Below are 18,468 nucleotides of genomic sequence, written 5' to 3'. Positions count from 1 at the left end.
GCCATAGCTGACCAGGCAGCCAGAATTCCACGCCCTTCCCCATCAAGGACCTAAACTTTTGCCTGGCTCCTTGGACATCTGGATACTCTGAAAAGAATACAGGCAATGCCTCTGGTCTTTCCACCTGCCAAAGGCAAGAAGCAGCTGGGACTTACTAACTTCTCAGCAAGCTCCAAGGAGCTCCTCATGAGCTGGAACCTCTAGCTAGAACTATTTAAATTCTAAGTAGCTCCATTCTGGTGTGTCCTATTTCAATTCCCAAAATGACCCTGATTGTATGCTGCCAACACTCACTGTACCAGGTCTCACCTTCCAGGACTACTCCTTCCCTGCTGGCTGGGACAGCAGGCTCTGGCATGCTGACTGCTGTCCTTCCCGGTAGAGTTCCCAAGGTGAAGATGAACACCCTGGAGAGTCCGTTTACCAAGAATTCCTCCCACAGAAGCCTTGGAGGAGCAGAAGCCTAACCTAGAGCCTTCTCATACCAGGCATTACCTCTTCCACCATTAAAAATTACCATTCAGGACTAGACTGAAGAAGTTATCCTGTCCCCTCCTAACTAGCAGAGACTGCTTTGTGAGGATAAGTAAAAAGAAGGACCCAAGTCCATCAGCGGGCAGGACATCCTCCAGGAGGAACCAGGGCCAGAGTCCCAAATGCCTTAATGAACCAGAAGCCTGGGAGAGTGAGTGAACCTCTTGGACCTCTATCTGGTCCATCTGTAGATGGTGAAACACACTTCACATCTACTTTGTAGCTCCCCTCCTCAGAGGGAGGGCAATCTTAGACAATGAAGTGTAGAGGAGATGGCCACGTCCCAGCCGGTGAGTGAATACCCGGGAGAAAATAAATAGGCTTTTGAATGCCAGGCTGAATGTGTCCAGAGAGGAGTGATGCATCAGAGAGAGAAATGAAGTAGAAGAGGGACTGAGGTGTGTTAAGTCCCTGAAATCGACAGAAAGAGACAGACTTGTCTTGCGGGAGAGCCTGTTGAAAACCCAGGGGTTGTGAAATATATTTAGAGATTCTCAGGGCCAAAGCATGCTCAGGAGTCAGCTATGGAAGGGAAACTTAGATTACTGGAGTCCTATTCAAAAGTTGTCTCCTCTGTGACACCTTCTAGGAGGCCAGGCAGAGTATGCTACTGTCACCCCAGAACTCATACGCTCCCAGGGTGCTTCTCCCCTGCCTGTACCAGAGCACCCAGCACACCTGTTTATGAATATCTGACCCCAGGTCTACCTGCCCACCAGACTGTAAGAGCCTCCAGGATAGAGGCCAAGGTGAATTTGTCTTTCCATCCCCAGGGCTCAGCCCATCGGAGGCATTCCATAAACGTGTGTTACATTGATGCAAGGAATTCAGGCAGTGACCCCAGTGAATAACCAAGGCTACTATAGCCAAGAAAATAGCAGAGGGCCGTGCAAACAGGTGAGGCAGGGAGAGGAAAGGCAGCTTCCAAACTGACAGGTGTGTTTGGAAAAAGGCTTTGGATGCAGGAAAGCTTGGTAGGCTGTGTTTCACACCTGGCACACTCCTGCTCAGGCATTATCAAACCTGTCAAGGAGGGTAACAGCAACTAAAAGGAAAAAGATATGATGGTCTGAAAAAAAGAAAGGACCAGAGCCAGGGAATCTCTACCCAAATTTCTTGGCAGGCAGGTGCACTAAGAGGTCAAAAGTAGGTAAACTTAGACTTGTTTGGTAATTAATGTTTCCGTATTTTGTCTTATTTGGAAATTATCTAGACAGTCAATGAATTCCCATGATCCAGTTTAACTTGGCAAAATTCTAAGGGTGAAAGTTACCAAAGATTTGGGAAACTATTGTTAAGTAGATGTACCATAACACATAATTATTGCTGAAAAGTTCACCTAAAAACTCTTGTCCCACCTATATTTATCTCACCCAAAGCTTCACGAAGATGTTCTAGAAAGGGAGACAGTCTGGTTCATTTTTCCAGGGCTCAGACGAGACAGCAAGTGCCAGCAGGCAGCATTATCTGAGAGACGCTGCTTGCTGCACATATCCCCTCCCCCCAGGTCATGTCCACTGCTCTCCCCTTTAACATATTTATGAAGTGCCCACGTGGGCGCCAGCCCTGGGAGACACAGCATGGACACAAAGAGGAAGGGGTGGCCCCTGCTTTTCAATGCTTACAAACCCCCTTACCTGGCCAGAATCCCTCTACATTAGGAAAAAAAGGAGGATGCTGTATCATCAGGAGACCATTACAGAAAAAGCGGGGATGGAGGAGAGTCACCTCTCTCCCCTTACTGGTGCCCTACCCATTAGTGGAACAGAGTATGAGAGTCTGAGGAAGTACGATTTGTGCGGAAGAACTGTTTAGTGACGATTTCTGCTTGGTCAGGACCAATATAGGGCATCGGACTTGGAAGGGACAGGCCCTGAATGTCAGGGTAGCCCCAGGACGGGAGGCATTGAAGTCGAGATGAAGCAGGTCTTGTCCACTTGCACAAAGTGGCAATCTCACAGTTGTACCCTGAGTCCTGCTCCTGCAACCTCATCAGAGAGCAGGTCAGGAGAACACTGCAAACCCTTTCTTGGTTCCAGTAATTCCTAAGCGTATGGTCCTGTGTTTACTCAGCACGTGTTTCTTGAACACCTACACTGTGCCAAGTAATATTCTAGGAGCTGGAAATACAGGAGTGAGCAAAACAGACAGAAACACCCGCCCTCATGGAGCTTACGCTAGAGTGGGTGCTGATAGACAATGAACAAATGAACAAGGAGAAGACTTCCTGCAGATGAGCAGGGGATAAGTGCTGGAGAGAAGCGCATCATGGAGCTGGTAGATGGGGAGCAGAGAGCGTGGCAAATTTAAATAGAGTGGTAAGGTAGGCTTTCCTCATAACATGACTTTGGAGCAGGGATGGGCGGATGGAAGAGAACAGGTCATAGGATATCGAGGAGAGAGAACACTCAAGCAGAGGGAAGAGCAAGTTCTGAGGCACGAACCTACAGGACAAGACTCAGCACTGAGATCAGCCATTCTCCAGGTCAAGAGCCTATAATGACACCCTAATCTCTCTAGCAACAAATCTCAATTGTTCAACACAGCTTCTCGTGTCTTCCAGAACCTCGTGTCTATGCCACCTCATTTTCCTGACTCCCCACCACCAAGCTCCCTTTCTCCCATACTAAGCCCATTCTATCTCTAGTCGCTCTGAGGGCCAACCCAATGCCAATCAGGAAGCATGATCATTTAAAGATAGAATTGAGCTTAGACATAGGGGGCAAAGACTGGACCATCAAGAAAGACTCCCATAGGGGGAATCTTATGTCAAAATTTGATGTGGGCTCCAGTTTTTCTCTGAGTCTATCTACTCTCCAACTGCATCCACTATATGCCCTGCTGCCTCTTGTTCCCCGGTCCATGAAGGACTGACCTAGTTCTAGAGTCGTCCAGCTTTAGCACTCTTGGCTCCTCGGCTAGGACTGGATCTACATTACGATCTGTCTTCTTCCCATTCTCAGTGAGAGCATCTTATCTCCTGTAATCCTTTCTAATCCTGACTCCCTTAACCAATTCAATATTTTGGTCTTTATTTCCATTTCCATGACCCATTTTGACCTTTCTTGCTTTCAAGTTCATGCTTTTGGAAGCTACCTCTTAAAATTAACTCTACCTGTGTAAACTTGGGCAGGCCATTTCCTCTCCCTGGGTTCCATATTCTTCATCAGTGAATGAGAGTGTTGGACTTGAAAAGGTTCAAAATCTCTTCTGGCCTGTGCCTTCTTAGACTTTATGTCTAACTTGCACTTTCATGGCTGTACTCACACTGCTTTCTGTCATTCACTCCTCAGTCAATCTTTATGAAGCCTTTTCTCTGCACTAGGCACTGTGTCAGATCCTGGATGGATAAAGATGTATAGGACACAAGGCTTGCTCCAAGACAGCTCATCACACCAATCAGCCGGATACAACATGCTGCAATGAGTGCTATGAGAGCATGGGAATGCCAGTTATGGGAAGGAAGGAGCAGAAGGTGTTTGGGCCAACTTCTCTGATGATGCATGAGCTGTATCTTGGAGACTATACAGGAGAGCACTAAGTAAGGGAGCATGGAATGGCAGTTGTTCCACAGAGCGGAGACTGCAGATAGGCACCAAAGAATATGGACCGCTTACGGGAACTCCGTTTGAAGAGAGGTTGAGGTGTAACACACATGGCAAGAGATGACGTTCAAGAGGTAGGCAGGGGCCAGATCAGGAAGGCCTCTGAATGTCATTTTAAAGAGTTTGGTTATTAACTTAGAGGAAAGGACACCCTTGAGGAAGGAATCTGAGGGGTGAGGTGGAGGCAAAGAAAACAACTAGGAGACTTTTCAGTTACCCAGGTGAAAGTGATAAAAGCCTGGCCAGAGACAGGATCAGGGAATGACACAGGGGATCCACTTTTAGGGCATGAAAGAGAGAGAACCAATAGGACATGGTGACCAGTAGCCTTGGGGTGAGGTACAAGGAGAAATCAGGTTCCCGGCTAAGTGACTGCATAAGCAGTAACTGCCTTCAGGAGACAAGGATTGTCAAAGAATAAGGAGAAAGTTTCAGTGGAAGAGATTGAGTTCAGATTTGTCCATATTAAACTTCAGGTGCTTTTCCCTGACTGTAAGCCTTCCTACCTCTCATTGCATAGTCCCTGACTGTCACCTGAAGGCCACACTCTGGTGACCATCATTAGCTCTATTCCACAGCATTTAGATGTGATATATAGAGATTGATCTATCGATCTATCTATCTATATTTGCCTTTCACATGGTTTTGGTCCCATATATATATCCTTCTTGAATCCTGGCGAGCTTACCATCTGTTTAAGCCCCAAGTCCTTTCCTTCCAGGTACCCCGCCATGCCTAGCACAGTGCACAGCTCTTAGCAAATGCTTTCTAAGCCCCCGCCTTGTTGTCAGGGCCCCAGGAAGGGCTGGCATCAGAAGCCTCGGGAGATGGTGTGGGCGGGAAAGACAAGACTCGCCTCTCTCTCCTGCACTTCAAGAACACATGTCCCCCAGCATGGAGGGCAGAATCGAGCTGCTCATTTCATGTTCACTCTTTTATGTGGCTGTTTTGAAATCTGATGTTCAAAAGCTCACCAGCTCTAGCAGGCAATCAATCCAGATGGAAATGTGTGAGGGCGGAGGGAGCGGGAGAGCATGTTTCCAGGGTCGGGATGTTTTTTCTTTATGATTTTTCTTGTGCCACACAGAAACATCTTTCTAATAACAAAGAGAAAACCCACGACGATGAATGGGATAATGAACACCACTCTCACCTTTGCGAACGAGTGCGAGCTGCTTGAATGTGAGAGCCCGGGTGGGCCATGTGGTTGTGCGGGCAGTTCGTGGGACTTGGCGGGGGAATGACAGACAAGCACAGTTCACCTTTGCAGGCTTTGCATGTGGTGGCAGAGAGAGAAGGGAGGGGAGGGAAACAGACGTAAGGGAAAGGGAGGAGGCCAGAAAGGAGGGCCAGCTGGCTCAAGGAAGGGGAGAGGTTTTGATTAGCGTGTCGCCTCCCAGAGGGAAAGAAAGAGAATGAATTAGCATGGACTGAATAACTACATACTTCTATTTAATCCCCTCAATAACTCTGAGCTGGCTCTTGTTATTATTGTTCTCACCATTCTCACTGTGATTATCTTGGGGACATCCTTAACTGTTTTCTCCCTGAGAGGGTCTCCAGTGGGTTTGATTCAGGCACTTCCTCACTCAATTTGAAGTCCGTAGCCCCACTGACCTTTGGCTTGGGCTGATATTGTGTCCTGCAGCATCGTGAGGCAAAAGGAAGACATCCATATGGGGTCATTCATTCAGGAATGAGCAAAGTCTCAGGCCAAGCTCAGACCACAGTCACTCCCCTGTGACCGTGGAGGGGCTCTAGTGCCAAGGATGGCTGTCCACTCAGGACTTCAAGAAAAAGGACAGCCAGTCTCTGCAGGAAATCTGGCTTACAGTCTCTGGGTAGCTTATGGGACCCTGCTGTCTCTGGGTGTTGCTGGTGGCTTGGAGCAGGGCAATCCTCCAGGCTCCCTCCACTGCCTAGTGAGGACCACACAGCCCTCAGACTCCAGAGTCTTACCACAGCCCTCTTCATCCTCTTGCTTTCTCCCCGAAGCCTGGGAAAGTCCAGAAGGAAGGTCTACTCTCCCCACCATTTCTCCAGGACATTGGTCTGAAGCCACCAACCCCATCCTGGTCACCTCCTCTGTTAAACCCTCCTTTTCCCTTCTCATTCGCCCTCTACAGACCTTTGCTGGATTGTCATAATGATGATGGTGATTGAGGAAAGGCATCGAAAAATGGAGGCCAGAGTACTTGAAAGTCTACACGTGACAAGTGAGAGGGCTTCTCAGGGCCAGGCTTGGCAGTGACACTCATTGGTGGAGAGGTCCACATCCCTAGCCTTCAGATTCCCACAGTCACACTGGTGCTCCATACCAACTCCACCACGAGAAGATTCCAGCAACGCCTGGAGGGAGCTTCCTTTGCCCTCTCTTCAGAGCTGTTTGTCCCCTGCTCACCTCCCTGGTGCTTCTGGAAGCTGTGCTTCTCACCTGACTGCTCACCAGGGCGAGTAACTAGACACAACCCCAGCACACGTAGGTCAAAGGCCAGTTTTCTGAGGTCAACTTCTGAGTGCCATCCCTACCCAGCAGGCTTGCCCGAACCCTAACCCCACATCCCCTGTGGCTTAGGAAGCCCAAGGCCCTACTAAGCTCATAGCTGTTTTTCCTGTTTCTTCAAAAGCAAGTGGAGATTTAACTTGCAATCTTCTGGTGAAGAACAGAAAAGGGAAAAAATGCAAAACATTTGTTTTAACTTTAAAATGGCATCTTAAAATTTTTTGTTGTGGTGGTAAAATATACATAACATAAAATTTAACCTTCTAACCACTTTTAAGTGTATACTGTTCAGCGACATTAAGTACATTCACATTGCTCTGTAGCTATCCTCATGGTCCATCTCTAGAACTTTCTCATCATCCCAGACTGAAACTCTGTATTCATTGTAAACCATAACTCTCCACTCCCCACCCCACTCCCAGCCCTTGGCACCTCTACTCTACTCTCTGTCTCTATGGACGGATTTAGTTATTCTATGTACCTTATGTAAGTGGAATTATACAATGTTTGTCCTTTTGTGACTGGCTTGTTTCACTTAGCACTATGTCTTGAAGGTTCATTCATGTTGCAGCATCATCTATCACAATTGTGTTCTTTTTAAGACTCAATAGTATTCCATTGTAGGTACATATCACATTTTGTCTATGCATTCATCTGTTAATGTGGCTTGTCCCCACCCTTCAACTGTTTGAATGATGCTGCTGTTGACATTGGTGTATCAACATCTGTTTGAGCCCCTGCTTCAATCCTTTCGGGTATACACCTGGACATGGAGTTGGGGGATCATATGGGAACTCTATATTTAACTTTTCAAGGAGCTGCCACACTGTTTTCCACAGCAGCTGCACCATTGTACCATTTTACAATCCCACCAACAGTGCACAAGGGTTCTAGTTTCTCCGTATCCTGGCCAACATGTTATTTTCTGTTCGTTTGTTTAATAAAAGTCATCATAATCGGTGTAATAAAGCATTCTTAATGGTCATACTTCACCATGTTGGCTTTACTTTACAAATGAGAAGACTAAGGCTCAGCAAGGTTAAGTGATTTTCCTGCAAACATAAAGTTGCCAAAACAATAACAGGAGCTCTTGTGGACCCTAGGGGACTACACCCGACTTGTTGATCCTCCTGTCTGCTTAAGCTTGTTAGAGATTTAGAGGGTCCTAGGAAGCGTTTAAAGGAGAGGTTTGAATATAATATGAACATAATATGTATATTATCCATACATTGCAAGCTGGCCTTTCTTCTTAGCAAAGCCACCAATCAACAAGAGCAACTCCTTTTCTCAGCCAGCAGGTGATCTGAGTGTGGGCGAAAAAGAAACAGCCAGCTCCCGGTTCCCACCAAGCCCCATGGGTGTGTTAGGCTTATGGGGGCATAAAATACATACAGAGTTCCTCCCCCAGGAGAATGAGCAACACGTCTGCCACCACCGAAACCAAAAGCTGGCTGCGGAGGGGCATGGACGTGCTCAGCACAGTGGTACTCCTGGCAGTCTCTGGGTGATAAAGGCAGGACAAGTCATAGTAGCCAATTGAAATGATGCCACTTATCGAGTCCCTACCAAGCGCTGGATGCTTCACCTCCTTCCTTGTAAGGCCACCCTGACAGGCATATATCATTATCTCTGATTTATAGATGACGAGAACCCTCGCTCAGAGCAATGAAGTGACTTGCCCAAGGTCACAGCACTTGGTGGCACCGTGGAGCCAGGATCTGCGCCCTGATCTGGCTGGTTCCAAGCCTACACTGTTCACACTTCAGCCTTTCCTCTTGCAGTGAAGTTCGTGTAACCCAGGAGCGCCACGCCATGAGCCGGGAAGCAGGCACAGCCAGGGGTAAGCATAGTACAGCTTCCTGGAGCTTCTTTTTTCCTCAAAGTTTTGAGAACAAGAGCAAAAAAATCAAAACATTACTTTTTATGCTAAAAATATACATTATGGAGTAGAATGCAGAATTCACAAAAAAATTTCTAAGATAAAACACATGGCTTCAAAGAAATTTCATATTGACAGCTAGCTGCCTTAGGCAACACTCCCAGACTCCTGGGGATATGTGTTCTTGCCTCTGCTGTTAGGGCTCCTTCAGTGGAAAACTGGTAGCTCTGCTGCCTGACGTTAGGTCCAGAGGAACCGGGCTTCAGACACCCAGCAGCCTGGGTTCGAATTCTGGTTCTCATTTGCCAGCCATGGGAATTTGAGCTTTTCTTCTTTAATCTTAGGCAAGTGATTTAACCTCTCTAGGCTTCATTTCCTTCATTGATAAAATGGGGCGGGGGGTTGGAAATACTACAACTACTTCATACAGTTACTATGAGGATTAAGTAAGTAATATGTATAAAGTGTTTATAACGGTGCCTGGAACATAGTAAGCACAACATAAGGGGTCTTGTTCTTATCATTATTTACTCTGAGCCTGTTCATTTATTTACAAATTGGAAAACTAATGCACGTCTTGTAAGAGTGTCATAAGCATTAAATGAGATATTACATGCAAAGCACAGAGCACAGTGCCTAGGAGATAGCAAGCACCCATGAATGGCAGTTATTCCCATTGCTATCTCCTCAGTGTAGTTGTGAGGACATCGCACCACCATTCCAAGGGGGAGTTCAAGATACAACCCTAATCTGTTGATGTCAGTTTCTTGGATTTCAACTTCCTTGATATTTCACATGCTTTCTAAACAGGTATCTATAGAAGATAGAATCCTGGGCTCTTTGAACCATAGATTTGAATCAATTTGGCATTTCTGAAATTATGAGTGATGGTGCTTTCCCTCTGATGCAAAGGAGAAATGTCAGGCAAGAGGTATCCTTAGTCCCATCTTTCCCAACCTTCCAGGGCCTCCACAACCTCCAGCCTCCTCCGGGAAGACTTACAGGCTGACCTCCACCCCATCATGTACAAAGCCTTTCAAAGCCCTATGTAATACGGTACATTTTCCTTCGTGTCTGTCTTGTCCCTGCACTTTGTTGTGAGCTCCCTAGGGAAGGAATAGAATTTTCACCTATGCTACGCATAGTAGGGACTGACATCCCCAAATCATGAGCTCTTTTCCTAATTGGTCAGTCCAAAGAAGTGGTCACTTTTTGTAATTGGGAGCACCATTTTGCCATTTTTCTGGCCCAAGGGGGCACCTTCTTCTAATTTGTACCAAACATCCTACATATCAATAATAATAACCTCCTGTGCTTCCTCCACAGTGTGGACAGTGTTTGGAACACTAGTGGTGCCTCATAAGTATTTATGAGTCCATTGGTTCTGAGTCGGGGTTTTGGGTTCCCTTGGCATCATGAGAAACGAAGGCTTTAATAGGCCAGAACCTCATGAGATATCTGGGAGTGAACAGAACCCAAACCTTCAGATTGGGAAGCCAGGACGTCTTCCTTTGGGGATGATCACTGTGAATGAAATAACAGTTGGTAACTGAACGTCTAGGCTTCACCACCTGTGGCTATAGTGGGGGGTCCTGTCAACGATAAGCCCCAAATGGCCGTGGTGATTGGACACTGACTGCAGGCTGCCAACCCGTCTTAGTGCCCCAGAAACTCTTCCCTACCATACCAGAGAATCCCCAGGGCGAGACCCTCCCTGTGCACAGGAGCTCCTTTCAGGAGGGGCCCCACGTCCGTGTGCAGCCGGTGGGAGGCACCATCTCTGCCTGAGCCTGCAGGGTGCTGATGCTGCACTCGGGCTTGGTCTGAGGGGACCAGGTGGGCCGGTTGGGGAGGGATGACCCACACCTGAACCTCAGGCTCCTAAGCAGAACTATCTGGGTCCAGATAGACAAAGTTCAATCTAACTGCTCCCCACTCCCCGCTGGAAACCAGTCTCTCAGCCTGGCAGGAGGAAAGGGCCAGCTATCCCCACCATTCTCCTCACCACGGCTGCCCCGTTTCCTCTGGTGCCCCCACCCACCATAATAACAATAAATAAGAGATTTCAACCAACAAACCTCTTGGCATCAACGTATTTTATAAAGAATCCTAATATGGGGCCAGCCCGGTAGCCCCGGGGTTAAGTTCACACATTTTGCTTTAGCAGCCAGGGGTTTGCCGCTTCGGATCCTGGGTGTGGACCTACGCACCACTTGACAAGCCATGCTGTGGCAGGCGTCCCACATATAAAGTAGAGGAAGACGGGCACGGATGTTAGCTCTGGGCCAGTCTTCCTCAGCAAAAAGAGGAGGATTGGCAGCAGATGTTAGCTCAGAGCTAATCTTCCTCAAAAAAAATAAAAAGTATCCTAACACAGACCAAATATGCACATGGCAGCCTCCCTGGACCCTAATCTTACTACTTGCACAAAGAGCAAATGAGCTGGGGCTCTGCCAGGATGCTGGGCTGCAGCTAATTCGTTAAGCTCTTTACACCCCAGGAAACATGTTCACATATCTTATCTCAATTGATCCTTCTAAGAACTTTGTGTTGGGGTCAGTGTTTTTATCCTGTGTATATCACTCAGAGCGTAGAAAAGAGTCTCAAATTAGGGAGGCTTAAGCTTCAGGTGCAAAGACAGTTCCCAGATGGGAGCTGGAATGGCCAGATGGGCGTGAGCACACGTACGTGTGTGTGTGTGTGTATGCATCTTTGCGTGTGTACAAGCGGAAGCACTCAGGACTGGCTGAAATGCTCTCTTGGAGGTCCAGGCTGGGACGGAGCAGGTAAACTGTGGAGGCTCCAGGCTGAGAGTGGTTTCGTTGTTTCGTATTAGAACAAGAGCCTTAGAAAGCTCCTGGGCACGGTGCCACCCATCCTCTGGCCAGAGGACAAGCAATCCTGGCATGGTTTACCTACCTTCTGTGAAGGTGCCAGGAGCTGTTTCTTCACTGACCATCTTCCCAGTTTCCGTCCAACAGAGGCCAGATAGAGGAGGTCCATGGAGGGGCAGCCATTCCCTCGGCTGTCCTCCAGGTTCTCAGCCCTAAATGGTCAGCACATAGGAAGCAGTTTAGCGAAGGTGATATCACATGCTGGGCTGGGACAGTGAACAAGGAGAGGACCAATGGAGAAGGGGTTGTGGGGCCTGTCCCCTCCTGAGGGAGCAGTGCTGGCTGCCATGTGAAGGTAGGAGGAGGGGCAGGGCGGAGGGTTGGAGGGAGCATCTCTGGGAGGCAAGCTGACAGAGAGAATGACACTTGATCCTCAGCCAAGTGTCCCACTTGTTCCTGGCCACACTGCAATCAGAAATCTCCCACATCATTCCTAGGAAGGGATGGGACCATCAGATTGCTGATCATTAGGACCAGCAGTGAGGACACAAAAAGGAAATCCCAGAAGAGGACTAGAGTTGCAGGATGAGGAGAGAAGCGAGGGAACACATGTGGCATATGAGGAGGCGCCTTGGGCCTCCCACACCATCAGCTTTCCTGGTAGGTCCCGGGCACTGAGGGAGGGCCAGAAGGAAAGCGGTGAGATGGAATACCAGGGAGACCGGAGGAGGTGAAACGCAGGGCACCACGAGAGGAGCGGGCAGAAGGCAGACACAGGAGAGAAGGAAGGAGGTGGTGAAAAGTTGAAGGAAGAGCAGGGGAGGCATTGTGGAGGGAGTGAAGGATCAGTCAGTGAGCTAGGCAGGACTTCGGAGATGAACTGGCCTCGCCTTTAATCCAATGGAGGAGGTGCCACAGCCCAAAGCAGCTGGAATGCCCATGGAGCCCCTGAGCAGCTGTGGGCCTTGTCCACTAACCTCCTGCACCTGTGTCCTTGGCCAGAAGACAGAAACCGAAGAACCCAGTTCTCAGGGCTGCTGTGAGGATGGTAAGAAATCCTGTCTGTGTAAGGGACAGCACAGAATAGCCCTCGAGTCAGTCAGGCATTGCTTTAGGGTTCCAGGGCCACCTAACAAATGGTCACACACTTAGTGGGTTGAAACAACACACATTCATTAGCTCACAGTGGTTGTAGGTCAGAAGTCCTGGCACTCTTAGCTGGGTCCTCTGCTCATGGTCTCCCCAGGCTGCACTCACTATGCCGGCCAGGCTACAATCTCATTGGAGGTGGGGACCCTCTTCTAGGCTCGCCAGGTGTTGGCAGAAGTCAATTCCTTGTGGAACTGGACTGAGGCTCTCAGCTCCTGGAGGCCACCCACAGTGGCCTGCCACGTGGCCCTCCCATACACGGTGGGCATGCAGGATAGCATCCCTTTCCAGATGCCTAAGTCAGAGTCTTACATAACACAACATAATCACCGAGTGACATCCCAGCACCTCTGCCACCTCTTATTGCCTAGAAGTAACTCACAAGTCCCCCTGCATTCAGAGAGGGGAGACTATACAAGGACAGGACTCTTAGCTGTCACCCTGGGGTATGTCTGTTGGCAAGGCAAATTTCCTGGGCCTCATTTTCCCTCTTTGTAAAATGATGCCCATAAGGCAGGGACCGCAGCTAAATGAGTTAACATCTACAAAGCACTAAGATAGGCCCGGTCCATAGTATGTATCACATGTGTTTATTAAATGTTCTAAAAATAAATTAATTTTTTAAATATCCGTCATGCAGCAGCACTCAGGAAAGGAACAAGACCTGGGCAGCCAGCGCCCCTGGGCCCAGCAGGTGTTCTGTCTCTGAGCTGCCCTCTCCCAGGAGCAAGGGGAGCAAGGAGAACGAGGGGAGGACTCTGGACCCAGTGGCGCCGGCCTCCCCTCTGGCCACTGTCGCTGTTGGGCGGGCAACCCTGCTTCCCTCCAGGCCGGCGCCCACCGGCCCACCCCAGCCCCACCGGCCCTTTTCTTCCAAGGAGGCCGGGGCCTGGCCTCAGCCCAGCCCCCAGCAGAAGGCCCAGGCAGCGCTGCCCCTTGCTCTCTCCCCTTCTAAAAGAATTTATGCATAGCATCTCTCATATTTGCAAAACATAAAAATCCCTCAAAAGGAAGAGGCTGTTTCCATTCCGGAGGTGGGCTCCGCGTGCTGGGTGCGCACTCACGCGCATGTGTTTGAACAAGTTTGATTCAGCGTAGCTGACATGAAAACCGCTTAGCCTTTTCTCCGCCATCATCCTCAGCTAATACTCCTGGCAGGCTGCAGGGGGCTTCAGCGACTTTTCTATTTCAGCTTTTTCCCCTCCTCCCGCGACTTCGCCACCTCCCCCTTCTTCCTCGCTCCCCTTCCCTGCTGTAAAATTTGCTTTCCACTCAAAAGCTGACCAAACCTTCGCAATTTGTCTCCATCGCATCTTAAGGCTAAATTGAAAAGGAGCAGCGGCTCTAAATGGGAAGGGGCGGTGCAGCCTGGCAGAAATGCATTCTGTTTGTGCTTGACATGGGGGCTGAGCTGTTACCAGAAGATAAGAGATGCACTTTCTCCACTCCCTTCATCGGAGTGCCCACTGGGAGGGGCTGCTGGCGCCTGCCCCCTGCAGTCCCCACGGCCTCCACAGTCTACCTGCTTCAGCTTCCCGCCTGCGCCAGGCTGGCCTTTGTGTGCTGCGGCTGGCAGCGGAGAGGGATTTCCAAGGCCTCAGGCCAGTACCTCAGATGTGGACCTGTGGATCCAAAAGGCACAGGGCTGAGCTGTGCTAAACAAATACGCGCACATCCCCCATCTCTCTCTGTCTCCTTCCCTCTCTCACTCTCTGCCCCTCCATCTCTGTCTCTCTGTCCCTGTCCCTCTGTCTCCATCTCTATCTCTGTCTGTATCTCTCTGTCTCCACCTCTGTCTCTGTCTCCCTCTCACACACACACAAGCCTGTGAGCCTGGGGCTCTGTTGCACATTTTCCCTTCATAAGCCCCTCCTCCTTCACCCCTGCCCTTTCTCATTTATCAGTGCATCAAGCTGCCCTTGGGGTTCGTTTTCAGCTGGATAGTGTTCCTGTTGGGGAGGACTTGCATCTTGGCCACCAAACTCTGCTTTACCCCTAAAGCATTGCCTCTTGCCTCGGGAAAGTGGCTGCCACTCTGCCTGGCCACCGCATCCTAGGTTTGTCCCAGTTCAGCCCTGGCTGAAGGCTGACCTCTGACTCTGCAGCCCTACAGTCTGGAGGCAGCCCACTTTCCAGGGCTGGGCTGCCAGCAGGGGGCAAGCTGGCCTCGCAGCTGGCAGCCCAGAGCCAGTGACACAGCAGGGACAGGCAAGGGAGTAGCATAGGCTAACCTCCTGTGGGGAGGCAGTTATTGAAGACCTAAACTTCTGTGCTGCTGGCATTGTATTTCCTGAGAAGGAGCCCTGAGACGCAGGGTCAGCCAGGAAGAAGCTGAGCTGGTTGAAAACCATTGAAAGGGAAGCACAAAATTAACATGATCTCTGGGACACAGTGTCAGGTTACAGGTGCAAGGCCTGGGCTACTGGCCTCCCTGGAAAATTGGGCCTAGCTGCCACTCTGTAGCTCAGCATGCACATTGTCTTCTTTCTTCCACCACGGACATGGGCAGTGCTACTGTAACCATTTGAAGACAAGAAAATTGAGTCTGAAAGCTAACTAACCAGCCAAAAGTCACGTGGCAGAGAACACATTTGATCTAGAACTGGCTGACCTGTGCTGCCTCCTCACAGGTGAGCTTCCCGCCTGACCTCGGGGCCACGCTGCCCTCAGCCGCTGTCTGTGAAGCCGGCTAGTTGGAGCTTATGGCAAAGCTGTTATCCTGCAGGGACATTCTCAATTTCGGAGCGAACTCAGGAGGCCTATGAAAGCTTCATGACCCAAAGACACAAGGAAGCATTGGAAAGACATTGGAATGATGGCAAAGAAGTGACCCTGGGCAAATCGCTTATCATCTCTACCTCTTTTGCAAATCTACAAAGTGTAGAGTTAGGACCAGACCAAGAAGCCTTCACCTGAGGTCCATGGATGGGTTTGAGGGGGATCCACAAATTCCCTACAAACTGTAGGAGTGGATTCATGTGTATGAGTACTACACACATGTGCCCAGGAAAATAGTCGGTAATTCCATCAGGTTCCTGAAGGGATCTGTGAACAGACAAGGTTTGAGAACGACTATATGAGACGACCTTCAAGTTGCTTCCGGCTCTGACACTCTGAGATAGATGAGTGACTGTCTAATGGAATTTCAGGACTATGGCAGAAGAGATATCTGAGGACCAAGGAAGGGCTTTCCAGGAACACCAAACCATGCCATTTAGCTGAGCAGCAGTCCCCCTGTGGACAGAGCAAGGCCTCGCGTGATGGCCAGCATCTCTGAGCCTCCCTGCTTCTCACCCAATGGCGGGTTTTCTTACACAGGTTTGTGTGACTAAAATAACAAAGAAAAGGTTTGCTCACAGGAGATTCTGGCAAATGAAGGCACACCCAACTCATCCTGCTGGGAGCAGCATCCAGCTGATCATGTCGGCAAAATGCCATTTCAATGCCCTGTCAGTCTCACCTGGACCAAGCCAGGGTTTTCTCCAGCTGGATTGCCAAAGATATCTGCAGAGTCCTCTGCAGAAGTTGTCAAGTGCCGGAACCCTGGCCCACGCCTCCTCAGGGGACCCAAATCCCACGCCACGCTGCGTGAGAGTGAGGTACATCCTACTCCTCCTCACCCCGGGGGCTCTTATTGCCGGCACATCTGCTCTAAGATCAGATCAGCTTAAAATAGTGACTATGATTATCTCTGACAAGAAAGAAGAGGGAAGTCGTCGTAAATTAATACCAAAGGCAGTTTAAGGGTGTAGCAAGGAAGCATAGAAGGAGAAGATGCTTCTGCCTGCCTTGCATTGTGACAATGAGGATGTTGGGGGTTGGTTAGGAATCTAAGAGTCTTGATGTGTTTGGCACTACATCCTCCACCCCAGGCTGCATCCCAAGTCACTGCTAGAAGCTTGGTGACCGAGCATCGCAGCAAGATAGCCCACCTTCTGCCTCCCACCTCCTCCAGCCTTCAGCCTGCTCAGGCTCTTTGACTGGTGCTGCATATAACCTGTGCGAGGTCTCCTCTCAGAAGACATTCCTTCCCTGTCTCTGCGGGCCCATCACAGATTAGGAGCTGGAGATGTCCTCAGGTACCAGGCAGCCCTGCTGCGCAGGCAGGGGCAATGTCTGGACCAAGAGGAACGGCTTGGTGCTGTGCCGCTGTCATTAACGTGAGCTAATAGGTTATCATTTCATAATGACTTGACTTTCTCTCTTACTTTGCAAATATTGGTGGAATATGAAGTTTGCTCAAGTTTCTCTAAAATGTGTGTTTGGATCACCTGGGATTTGAAATTGAAATTCTTAATAGGGCTGCAAGTCAGCCAATGCCCACCAGTCCAGGGAGCCCCCTCCAGCATTGGTATAAAGGCCTCTGCGGTCAGCTGAAATTGAGAAATGCAGAATCAGGGATCTGTAGATATACTGCAAGGCTGCAGTGTTAAGCAGGCAGGAGGAAAGGGTTTGATTATGAAGGGTATGGTAGAAGGAGATGCACAGTGTTTGGTATAAGGAAGGAGCTGCCCGAGTCAACTGGCGGTGACCTGGAGGGAAGGTAGGCAAGCCTGCAATGGTGATTCAGAGGGTGGGATATGTGGAGGTGAGGATGCAAATAGCTGATCCCCAACAGAGAGGCCTGACTGGAGACAATGGGGCCCCTGGGGTTTAGACACAGAAATTCCAAAGATTGGCGAAGAAAGCAAGGTAGGGACCCAGCCTCGAGGCAATGGAGTGTGGGACAAGTAATCTAGGCAACGGCTCCAGCCCAGACCTTGGAGCTCATGTGTCCCAGGGAAGCCTTGGCCTTGGAAATGAGAACAAAAAATGGTTCTAAACCAGGGGAAAGGGTCAAGGTTACCTTGATGCTGAATTCTCTTAGTTGACTCTAAGAACAGGATTGTCCTGAACTCAGGTTGGGCAATTTCTTAGTCTGCTTGGGCTGCTGTAAAAAAATACCACAGACAGAGTGGCTGAAGCAACAGACACTTATTTCTCACAGTTCTGGAGGCTGGGAAGTCCAAGGTCAAGGTGCCAAGGATTTGGTTCTAGGTGAGAGCTCTCTGGTTTGCAGGCAGCCTCCTTTTTGCTGTGTCCTCATGAGGTGGAGAGATAGTGACTTCCTCTTCTTATAAAGCCATTGATCCCACCCTCATTATGTCCTCTAACCTAATTACCTCTCAGAGGCCCCATCTCCAAAGATGATCACATCAGGGGTTAAGAGTTCAACAGATGGATGTGTGCGGGACACACTTTACTCCATAGCGGGTGTTAAACTGGTTCCCAGTGGTGGTGATCCTGTGGCCCCAGCTCCAGGGAGAGGAAAGAAGTAGGAACAAGAGGAAGAAAGTAAAAGAAAAGGAAGTCATTGTCCTTCCACAGGGAAGTGGAATCCAGTGCAGTCCTTTTGTGGGTCATTATGACCACCCCATGGCTGGAGCTGGTCTGTCAAGAAAGCTTGACAAAGGTGCCAATCCCAGTGATGCTCCATGATGTGAAATCTTTCCAGAAGACACAGGATTTCTCTCCCCAAAGAGACATACAACAAGTATAAAAGCCCCAGAGAGGCTGCAGATACCAATTCCTCAGGTCAAACTGGGGAGCGCAGGCCAGGCTGGCTCAGGAGGCGCCCGCTGCAGAGGGGCAGAGAATTGTGAGCTGGGGGCAGGGTGATGCTCACAGGCATGATTTTGTTCGGCCTTCTCAGGGAGCTTCCCAACCCATAGTGGGCCGCCCAGCCAACATGGTGATGAATTTCTAATGAAGGTGTTACAAAGACAATCAGGTTCCAGTTACAGGACTGTGTGATGAGTGGATGAGCAGCTCCTTGCTGCCCTCTCTAGCCCTGGCACCTTGACCATTCCACTGTCCCTTGGTCAAGATCCAAGAACCCTTGCCTCACCTGGCAGCTGAGCTATTCTGGCAACAGACACATGGAAAAAACGTAGGCTTTAGAGTCAGACTGCCATTCTAATGTTG

Source organism: Equus asinus, chromosome 3 (genome assembly GCF_041296235.1).
Source record: "Equus asinus isolate D_3611 breed Donkey chromosome 3, EquAss-T2T_v2, whole genome shotgun sequence".
NCBI classification, from domain to species: domain Eukaryota; kingdom Metazoa; phylum Chordata; class Mammalia; order Perissodactyla; family Equidae; genus Equus; species Equus asinus.
Note: the sequence above shows the minus strand (reverse complement) of the source record.